This window comes from Muntiacus reevesi, chromosome X, assembly GCF_963930625.1.
Source record: "Muntiacus reevesi chromosome X, mMunRee1.1, whole genome shotgun sequence".
NCBI lineage: Eukaryota > Metazoa > Chordata > Mammalia > Artiodactyla > Cervidae > Muntiacus > Muntiacus reevesi.
The window spans coordinates 10,803,784-10,815,717 of NC_089271.1; positions in this window are offsets into that span (position 1 = coordinate 10,803,784).

Sequence of the window (11,934 nt, forward strand, 5' to 3'; positions counted from 1 at the left end):
CCTTATTATTGATTCAGTTCAGTTCAGTCGCTCAGTCGTGTATTAATTGATTGGGTGCCATAATTTCCTTTTAAGCATTTATGAGATAGTGCAGAATAAGTTATTTAGAATTTGTATTCTGCATTACATTGATGTATTTATAAGCTGTCAATTATATTCACTCACTCACTCATCCATTTATTCATTTTATTCAGGTAGTCAATAAATATTATTATGGACCAGGCATCATTCTAGGGCCCCAGGAGACGCTGATGAGCAAAAATAGAAATATTTCATTTCCTCAGAGCTTATTCAGAAACTCATTACTCATATAATCATATTGGGGGAGATTCAAGTGTTTTGGAGAAAAGAAAGAATGTTCTAGAAGATTGTATAATTCTCACATTACAGGTCAGAGAACTGAGTCAGATTGGGAAACTGAGGGAGCAGGCAGCCTACGGAAGACCACCAGAGTTGAGATGTGAAAATGAGTTAACTGAACAAGACAGCATTGGAAGAGGACAGTATTTGGAGGTAGGAGATCACAAGTGTGGCTTAGGAATATTGATTTGGAGAGGTTTCCCATACCCACATTGGAGATGCTGAGTCAGTAGTTGACCATCATCTATGGCGCTCAAGAAAGAGAGCTGTGAACTCGAGATACGTCGTTCAGGTCTCCTGTGGTGATGACAGTGATGGACGCCTTGCACAGAAATGATATAGTTTAGGGCCTTTCTATTCAAACTGTGGTCCCTGGACCAGCCACATTAGCACCTCATGGAAGTTTCTTAGAAAAACCTGCTTTGTACCTGCTAAATCAGAAATCTGAATTTCAACAACAGATCCAGGCGGTTGCCAGGCTCATTACAGTGTGAGAAGCACTGCCCTGGGGTAGAGCTTATTAACCTCACCATTACTGACAAAAAGTCCTTTGCTGGGATGAAGTGTGTGGGGGGATGCTTCTGAGGGGAGAGCTGTCCGGTGCATTGTAGGCTGTTTAGCAGCATCCCCAGCCTCTACCCACTAGATACCACGAGCACCTCCCCTCCCCTCAAGCTGTGAAAACCATCCATCCCTGCCAAGTGTCCTTTGGGGGACAAAATACACCTCAGTGGAGAACCACTGACCTAAGCGCAATGTTTGGAATAAAGGGAACGATGATGGGAATTGAGCTTTGAAGACTTCTAATTGTTCACAGCTGGCAGAAGATGAGCCTGAAAAGGACAGTGAAAAAGAGGAGACAGAGAAGAAAAATCAGGAGAGCAGTGTCCAAGAAATCAAGGAATTGAGGGTGATGAGGAAAGTGTCACACGATGCTGACATGAGGCGGAAGACGAAGACCGCGGAGTGCCCATTTAATTGAGAGAGAGATGGAAGTGACCCTCTGGGATTTGCTAGAAATACAGAGTCTCGGGTCCCAACCCAGGCCTCCTGAATCAGGTCCCCGGGTGATTCCTGCACATTAAAGTTGACTCACAGGCAGGTCTCCAGTCTGATAGTCAAAGAGAAGAAAAAGACATTGTGCAATTTTATCTACAACCCGTTTGCTACACGTGACTGCTGTAAATATACTTACTGTCTATACATAGATTTAAGGAACCACATATGGTTGAACATGGCACATGTTTAAACAGGAACATGTGCAATCTCCAAACTCATAAATTAGAGCTCTGGTTGTACTATTTTCAAGATAGTTGGTGGCTTCAAAATTTCATGATTTTAAGTCTCAAGTACAGTTGTTACTTTATGCAGACAATTAGTACCCACTAACAAATGAATACGTGTTGTGCACCTAATTGACTTTCTTAAACAAAGAACATTTAGTGTAGTTTGGTGTAAACAGAATCTTAATGTTTTTACTAACTGCATTCCTATCAGTGGATGTGCAGTTGACATATGTTACTCTAGGCTGGTGGTTTTCTTTTTTTTTTCTTCCTTTTTCTTTTTCTCCCTGATTTTACTGAGACATAATTGGCAAATAAAAATTGTATATATTGAAGGTCTACAATGTGATGGTTTAATATATGCATATATAGTGAAATGATTACCACATATCCACCACCTGACATAATTACCATTTTGTGGGGGCAGGTGTGGTAAGAACATTTAACATCTACTCTCTTAGCAAATTTCCAGTGTAAAATACAGTACTATTAATGTAATAATCTTGCCGTGCGTTTGATCCTCAGCTTATTCATCTTATAACTGGAAATTTGTACCCTTTGACCAACATGTCCCCATTTGCCCCAGCCACCTTATTCTAGCCCCACCATTCTACTCCCTGAGTCTATGAGTTTGACTATTTAATTTTTATATTAAAATTAAAATTAAAAAAATTGTTTTTTAGTCAAAAATTTTAATAGTCAAAAATTAATTGACTATTTTCTTTTTATAACTTATTTACTTATTTTGTGGCTGTGCTGGCTCTTTGTTGCTGCACACAGACTTTCTCTAGTTGCGGTGTGAGCTTCTCTTCACAGTGGTTTCTCGTGCTATGGAGCACAGGCTCCTAGGCATATGAGCTTCAGTAGTTATGGCACATGGGTTTAGTTGCCCTGCAGCATGTGGGATCTTAGTTCCTAGACCAGGGATCAAATCCACGTCCCCTGCATTGGTGGGCAGACTCTCTCTCTCTCTCTTTCTCTTTCTTTTTTTAAAATATAAAATATCTCTAGTAACTGTACATACACATTTTTACATAATATTTTTGAGATACTGGGTTAGGCTGTGGTTGTGTTAGTCACTAAGTCGTGTCCAAGTCTTTGTGACCTAGTGGACTGTAGCCCACTACCCCTCTGTCCATGGAATTTTCCAGGCAAGAATACTGGAGTGGGTTGCCATTTCCTTCTCCAGAGGATCTTCCCAATCTGGGGATCAAACCCACATCTCCTGCATTGCAGGTGAATTCTTTATTGCTGTGCCACCAGGGATGCCCAAATTGGATTATATATGTTATTTTAATGAATTTTACCTGCTTCTTTTTACATTTTAATTGTGGCGGCTAGAAAATTTAAATTATATATGTGACTCATTTTTGTTGGACATTGCAGCTCTATAAGCTGAAGGGCCGATGGGTATTTGCTGATTTTCATGGTGAAAAAGTGGCTTATTCTTGTTGGTGTTTGACAGAAAACAGCAAAATTCTATAAAGCAGTTATCCTTCAATTAAAAAATAAATTTAAAAAAGACCTTCCCCCCAAAAGTGAACTACCTAATTTCTTTGTTGAAAAGGAACAGACCGATTTTTATTGATTCAGAATGATACTCTGGAGGGAGTTTCCTCTTCTCCTTACACTTGAAATATTTTTGTCACTGAAATAGAGTTGATTTACAGCGTTGTGCTAGTTTCAAATGTACAGCACTGCTATATATAAAATAGATAACCGACTGATTCTTTGTTCTAATTAATTAATTAATTTTACTTTACAACATTGTATTGGTTTTGCCATACGTTGACTATTTTAGATTCTACTTATAAAGACTTCAGACAGAATTTGTTTTTCTCTCTTTGACTTATTTCACTTAGCATAATGTCCTTCACATTATGTCCTTCACATAATGTCCTTCAACATGGAACAACATCCATGTTGTTCCAAATGGTAGAATTTCCTTTATTTTTATGGCTGAATTTTATATATATATATATTTCACATTTCTTTCTCCATCCATCCATCAGTGGACACTTACCCTCCCTGCTGGGATAGCCTGTTTCTGTGTCTTGGCTAAAATAAGGCTGCACTGAACACAGGGGTACAGACACCTTTTCAAATTAGCGTTTTCATTTTACTCAGATAAATACCCCAAAGCGGAATTACTGGATCACATGGTATAATTTTTGGAGGTACCTCCATAGTGTTTTCCATAGTGGCCGCCCCAATTTACATTCCCATTAACAGTGCACAAGGATTCCTTTTTCTCTGCATCCTTGCTAGCATTTGTTATTTCTTGTTTTGGTTTTTTTGATGATAGCCATTCTAACTGGTGTGAGGGGATATCTCATTGTGGTTTTGGTGTGTATTTCCCTGATGACTAGTGATGCCCAGCACCTTTTCATGTGCCTGTTAGCAATTTGTGTGTTTTCTTTGGGAAAATGTCTGTTCAGATCCTCTGTTCATTTTAAAATCGATTGCTTGCTTTTTGCCATTGAGTTATATGAGTTCGTTATGTATTTTGAATACGAACCCCTAATCAGATATATGGTTTGCACTTTCTCCTACTTTATAGATGGCCTTTTCATTTTGTTGATGTGTTTCTTTGCTGTGCAGAAGCTTTTTAATTTGATGTAGTCCCACTTGCTGATTCTTGCTTCTGTGGTTTGTGCTTCTGGTGTCATATCTAAAAACACCTTGCCAAGAGCAGTGTTAAGGAGGTGTTTCCTGTTTCCTCGAGTTTTATGGTCTTAGGTCCTCCATTTCAGTCTTTAATCCATGCAAACACACAGAGGTAAGGGGGCCCCATCCCATCCATAGTAAGGATTACAACTGCAGAGAGGCTCAGGCTGGGGACAATACCAGGCTATCCCAGCAGGGAGGGTTTATTTATTGTGAGACAGGCCTGGTGATGCCTCAGTTTCCCCACTTCCTACAAGTGGTTCTTAACCTTGGCTGCCCTTGAAATTACTTGAAAGCCGCTCAGTCATGTCCGACTGTTTGCGACCCCATGGACTATACAGTTCATGGAATTTTCTAGGCCAGAATACTGGAGTCAGTAGCCGTTTCCTTCTCTAGGGGATCTTCCCAACCCAGGGATCGAACCCAGGTCTCCCACATTTCAGGCAGATTCTTTACCAGCTGAGCCACAAGGGAAGCCCCGAAATTACGTGAGGTTCTTTAAAAATCTCCACCCGTGAAGATGCTGATTTAATTGGTCTGGGATAGCGCCTAAGCATTTAGAGTTAAAAGCTTGCAGGTGACTCCAATTTGCAGGCAACGGTGCGAACCATTGCTTTAGAATCTTTGCTCTATTGCTGTTAGTTCTGAGACCTGAGCCTGCACAGAGTCACCTGAGGGGGCCTGTTAAACTTCAGGTGGCTGAGTCCCACTGCAGTTTCTGATTCAGTGGGTCTCGAGTTGGAGCCTGAGAACTTGCATCTCTAACAAGCTGGGCTGGGGGCTCCAAAGCTGCTAGGCTGAGAATCACATGTGGAGAACCCCTGGTCTTTTGAGTGGTTCTCAAACTTCATCGGCCCCGGAGCTCCTGAGTTTTTTGAGTCCTGACATTTGCATTTTAAATAAGAAACAGCTGATCCTATGCACGTGCTGTAGAGAGAAACCTTTGCAAAACCCTGCCCTGGATGCTAAGATGGCACTGGGAGGCAGAGTCATCTTTGAGAACAACATCTGTCTTCTTCCCTTTTCCTCCATTCTGATTCAAGTTGGCCTTAAGCTCTCTGCCCACTGCCTTGGGGGACTTGTGTGGGGTGAGTACGTTATTTGGATTTTGTTATTTATTTATTGGGCAGCACTGGGTCTTAGTTATGGTGTTTGGGATCTTTAGTCTCAGCTGGTGGTATCGAGTTTGAGCCCGTGCCGCCTGCCTTGGGAGCCTGGAATCTTAAACCCTGGACCACCAGGGAAGTCCCTCAATATTTTTTTGGGGGGCGGGGGAGAGAAGCCAAGAGGGAAGGGAATTGGAGGGCTGAGAAGTCCTGTTGATTCCGAGAAAAGAGAGGACCTGCCAACTCTGTGGAAAATGCTTAAGAGATGGATTATGCATCCTCTCATGCATCCCCCACCCCCGGGTGTTACTACATTAGACCCAGGAACTGTGTACAATTCCTGGAAGGCAAGGATCCTCCGGTCCCCTGAAGGTCTGAGCTGACCTTCGAGAGACCTCAGGTAGGATGAAAGCTCAGTGACAGAAACAAAATTAAATCATAGAAAATGAAGCTGTCTTTCTGTACATCCCAGTTGGTAGACTGACATTCACACCGGTACATTAGCTATCCACTGTACTGCTGGAACATTTTCTACCTGGCTGTCGTTCTTTTGTAATCTGGTTTTGTTTTGTTTTCTCAAAATCTAACTCAGTAAGTGGATTGAGTATTGTTCAGTCGTTCAGTTGTGTCCGATTCTTTACGATCCCATGGACTGCAGCACGCCAGGCTTCCCCATCCTTCACTATCTCCTGGAGTGTCTGAGCTTTATTTCATTCAGTTTCTTTCTTTCTTTCCTTTTAGTGTATTCATTTGGCTGTACTGGATCTTAGTTCTGCGTTGTAGCATGCAGGATCTTTTAGCTGCAGCTTGTGAACTCTTGGCTGCAGCATGTAGAATCTAGTTCCTTTGACCAGGGTATCAAACCCAGCCTCCTGCATTGGGAGTGCGGAGTCTTAGCCAGTGGACCAGCAGGGAAGTCCACATACAATTTCTTCATTTATGAAATTGACCCTTCTCTAGCTCATTGTTTAGTGAAAAGTCTCTGTCTGCTCCCAGATGGAGGGGCAAAAGCTTACTGCTTCATGGTGTTTGTTTTTCTTAAACCTTTGAGACCCATAAGGCAAACTGTGCATAAACATTGTTTTTATTTGGAAACTCGAGTTGCCTTAACTGAAATGGCCCCCACATGAGGAATAAGCCTTTTATACCTGTGTAGATTTTATTAACCTTTGCAGCAGTATAAAATTTTATACTCATTTTATCCCATACACATCACACAAAAAGGACCCTTCTGCCTAGTCTGAAGTCCAAAATACTGGGTGGGGAGCGACACCTGGCGGCAGGATGGTTATTAGCTCCTTTGCCATGGGCTGGATCTTCCAGAAGTAATTTCTGACCCTGGAGGAGTACTGAAGTCCTTTGTGGGGCTGGGTGCGGGCGGGGGTTGGGGCGGGGGGAGGAGTGTGAAGTGCAGACCCAGAAAGGAAGAAACCAAAATGGTTTTCTACAACCCTAGAAGCACCACGTTGAGAGAGGTGAAGATTGGAAAAAGAAAATTAGAAGGCAAGAGGAAAGAAGACAAGTTGGGGTGAAGAGAGGGAGGAAGAAGTTCTGAGGATTGTGAGAAATCCATTGGTGACCTGGAGTCTTCCTCTCCACACCCAGCCCAGGGCCTCAAACCTAAGAGCATGTTCTCATGGGTTCAGTGTGCCCTCATCTGCGTGAATTAAGTGGCTGTCCCCATGTCTTCTCACATGTTCTCAGCCTCTAGTACTGACACGTGCCCCTCTACCAGCTGCGCTCGCTCCCAGTAACCAACCTCACCTCCTATTATCCATCATGGAGAAATTGGAGGCCCCCGACATGCACTTCTTCAAATCTCCTACCCTCAACATCGAAATATGTTTTACGTGACTGTCCTCTACACCAGCTCACAAAACCGAGATCCTTTCCCCAAAAAGCCCATCCTGTTTGCAAGGAGTGGTGGCCCCCTCCTTAGGTGGCACCCCTCAGGTGGCCCTTCCTAAGTTACAGCTCCACCCACCTCTGCTGCTGGTCCACCCTTTGGCCCACTTGCTGTATCAGATGTGCTTTATCATCCCTCTCGTCCATCCTGCTGGTACTTCTCCTCACTTGAACATAGTTCTTCTAAAATGACCTTCCCTCCAAAGGTGTTTATTGTGGCACTGTTTGTAATGTTAAAAAATCAGGACAATACTCCACTCTTTTTTACGGCAGAGTAATATTCCATTGCGTGCATATACACATACACATATGCATACAATGGAACAGATATGTGTGTGTGTGTGTGTGTATATACACACCACATCTTCTTAAGCCAGTCATCTGTTGATGGACACTTGGGTTAGCTTCTTGTCTTGGCTATTTTAAATAAACCACCTGAAGCTAACACAGTATTGTAAGTCATCAATACTTACAGCTCAGGGAAGAAAAATGATTAGCACACCCAAGAGTCAATCAATGGGAGATTCATTAAATAAAATGTTATGTCCATACAGTGTATACAGCATAACCATTAAGAAACAAAACCTGGAACTTCCCTGGTGGTCCAGTGGTTAGGACTTCACGCTTTCACTGCTGAGGGCATGGGTTCACTCACCGGTTGGGGAACCAAGATCCCACAAACCACACAGCACAGCCAAAACCCAAAAACCCAAAAACCCAGCCCTTGGGTTCAGAAGGTTTACTGTCTCATAGAGGAGGTAAAATGGACCTACCAAAATACAGTGCAAGACAGAATGTGACAAGTTCTACAGCGCTTTCGGTTCATTGGGGCGAATTACTGGAGCTTTGCAAGCATGCTTCCGCCTCTAAAAGTGGAGATTTTAACAATGTGAATTTAACAGTGTGAAATGTACATGGCTGGAGCCTCAGGTGGGTGCCTGGGACGGAGGAGATTAAATGCCACCAGAGGCAGGGAGGGGCCTGGGAACTGAAGACAGGGCACACATCTGCCGGGCGGGCCTGGTCACGTGGGTGCTGGCTGAGCTGAGCAGGCTGCTGACAGCTGTGTCCCCAACGCCTCTGGCTAGGAGGCGCCCACCCCAGAACGCAACTCCCGTGATTCACAGAGCCGGGGGAGGTGGGGGCCAGCGCTGACCTCGCCATGAAGCAGGAAGAAGGGCAGGGTGTGGGGCCTTCTCAAGCAGTGAGGGGCAGTCATGTCAACTGAGGAGGAGGACTGGGATCCAAGGCTACAGAGAGAAAACATTGAGAAAGGCTGGATCAAGATTGCAGAGAAATGTGCTTCTCAGCTCAGGGGTTCCAACTCCGCCATCATGAGGATCATCGGTGGAATCCTTCTGGAAAGTTCCTCTGGCATGCTGGGGTTGGTGCTGGAAGGTGATCATGTTTGTTGTCATCCCTCACTGCTTGTTTAGCCCTTTAGAACCCAGCATTTGATTCTACCACATTGGAAGCTACTTTGTTCAGTGTCACCAACAATCTTCTCTTTGCCGAATTAGGTGGCTTTTATAAGTCTCTGGGATCCTATGCATGGTTAGAATATTAGATAGTGGGTGAGAGCACAATTCTGGAGCCACAGGAACACGACTTTTTTTCCTCACTGTGGGGGTCTTCATCACTTTGTGTGGGTTTTCTCTAGTTGTGACAAGCAGGGGCTTCCTATTGCAGTGGCTTCTCTTGTTGGGGAGTACGTGCTCTAGAACACCGGCTTCAATAACTGTGACGCATGGGCTTAGTCACTCCGTGACATGTGGAATCTTCCTGGAGCAGGGATCGAACCCGTAACCCTTTACATTGGTAGGTGGATTCTTATGCACTGGACCACCAGGGAAGTCCAGAAGACGACTTTTCTTAACCTCTTTGTGCTTCAGTTTCTTCATAGGAAAATTGGAAATTGTCACAGTCCCTCCATCACGGGGTTTCTGGGCAAGGTAAAGAAATTAATCAAGGAAAAATTCCGGGCCCACAGTAAGCCCTGCCTAAGTCAGCTGTGGCTATGAAGCATATCCTTTCTTAGGAGGTTAACAAAGGGAGAAGTTGAAAGAACACAGGAGCAGAAGTGGAGCCACGAGAGTTCTCTCCAGCGCTGTTGCACTGTTGACCTTTGGCTTCAGTTTCCTCATCCATGAAATGAGGGGCCCTTCCAACTGTAGGATGCTATGGGTTTTTCTGATGTCTTGGCCAATTATATGGGGGACACTGACTTTAGGAAAGACAGGAAGAGGTTTCAACTGATGGAAAGACTGAGATTGTCAGGTAATTGGGCTGCATGCAACCTGTGCCTGACTCAAGAAGGGAATTTGCCGAGAACAGCAGAGACCTTCCCTTGTTCCCATTCTTGGTCAGTCAGATGTGCTGTTGAAGGGAGATGGTCCCATTCAGCATGATGCAATGAGTTGCGTTTAGCTGGGCTGCCATGTATACTTGCCTAGGTTGTCCACTGCTCAAGGGTAGTTGTCCATATGGCCAAGCAAGCCTGGAATCCAGCCCTCCCTCCTCGTATCCAGCTCTGCACCCTGATGTGGGCTACATCAGCCCACAAGAAGCATGCTCTCAGCAAACTTTGGTAACTGTGGCACATGGGCTTAGTTGCTCCACGACATGTGGAATCTTCCTGGACCAGGGATCGAACCCATAACCCCTACATTGGCAGGTGGCTTCTTATGCTGTCATTTTCTAATTGGCACTGAGGAGTTATCTAGACTAGTTTTAAGCTTTAGTTTAAAATGAGAAATGGTAGCCCGGCTGGAGAAGAACTTCTGTGGTGGGCATGTGCACAGGGGGCGCAGTATAAGTCAGGGTGAATGCTGAGACTGAGAGGGCTCGGGAAGAGTGGGGTATGGGGCTCAGGATTTGGGAAGTCAGAGGAGGAGGTCCAGGAGACTGACAATACTTGCTTCCTGTGGCCTCTGCCACCTGTGTCGCCTCTGGTCAGGAAGGGCAGCTTGCTGTCCCCTCGGGAGTTCTGCACTGCAGTTTAAAACCAGGACGGGCTCACGTCACATCTGATCATTGTAGAGGAATCCTCTTGTGTATTTCTTCATCTGAATCCTTTGCTTGAGAACAGTTTCTTTTAGAAAATGCCTTCCACTTAAGCATATATATATATAATTTTTTTCATGTTGATTTTTTTTTTTTCTCGGACAAACAACTCATTCCCAGTACCTGGTGGTGTCCTAGGCCTTGGGTCCAGGGCTCCGTGGGGTAGGTCCACATGAGGGACTTGGCTGCATCCTTGATGGGGAGAAGCCGTCCATGGCCCTGTGAGCATGCTGATGCTCGTGGACGCCAGAGAGAAGGGTCATGGCCAGACCTGGAGTGGTCCTCCGGGCCTACTTCAGGCAGCAGCTCAGAGGCAAGTGAAGTCCACGACAGTGAGAGAAGTAATAATCCACTCCTCTTGTGGAGTGCTTACTCTGTGCTAGGGGCTGTTCTGAGGGTTCTGTAAGCAGGATTTAATCCTCACAGCCCCCGTTCAAGAAGGATACTGTTATTCCTCTCCCCATTTGAGAGATGAGAACACTGAGGCTCAGAGAGGATCATGTGCCCTGGAGATGGGTTTGTGCATCTGGAATATGCAGGCTGCCTGGTGGGTTTGCCTGGTGGGGAGCCCTTGATCGCCTCCATTGCCAAATAAAGATCTGAGTCTGCATGCCTGGTGAGGGGAAGAACAAGGGAAGAGCTGCCCGAAGCTCTGGGCTCTCCCAGGGCGGGGAGAGCAGACCTGGTCCCTGAAAGCCGGTTTCTGGGCTCGGGCAGAGGGCTGGGTCCTCAAGGTCACTTTGCACGTGGGATCAACTTCTGGCTCATGGTGACTGTTTTGACCTGGTGTTGATTCCATTTTCATCTTTTTTGGTTACTGGCTGTGTGGAAAAACCTGTGATGGCTCATTTGATTTGAATAAGTAGCTCATTTTTCTGAGCTGCCTGGCACAGGCACTGGACTCTTGGCAAGTATAACACGAGTGTGCGCCTCGCTTTGTGTGATCCCAGCTGCCTGGTGGGTGATTTCTGGAGCCTGGGGCCAGGCCACATGTGTCTGGCTTTTCTCAAAAGGCTGAGCACGCTCCACTGCTCTGCTACTGGCAGTCACGCTGACTTACTTTCTTAAACTTTATTTCTAAGCAAATGTTTTAACGGAAACCAAGAGACTGGGTGGGGCTTCCCTGGTGGCTCAGTGGTGAAGAACCCGCCTGCCAATGCAGGAAACACGGGTTCGATCCCTGAATCAGGCAGATCCCCCGGAGGAGGAAATGACAACCCACTTCAGTATTCTTGCCTGAGAAATCCCATGGGTAGAGGAACTTGGTGGGCTTACAGTCCATGGGATTGCAAAGAACTGGACGTGACTGGGCACACACACTCACACACACATGCAAGAGGACTGGGTGTGACCAGATGAGGCCTTCATGTTGATTATAACCCAGGTTTTTGGTGAGTCCGTGAAGCCACAGGCCATGTTCTCTGATATCATAGGAATATCTATGGTATCTTTCTTACGCCATGTGTCAGGCCATGAATCACCTGAAAGGCCGGTGCAGGGCAGTTCAGAAGTTGCCGCCAAGCCTGCATGTTCTGAAAGGCATGCCTTTG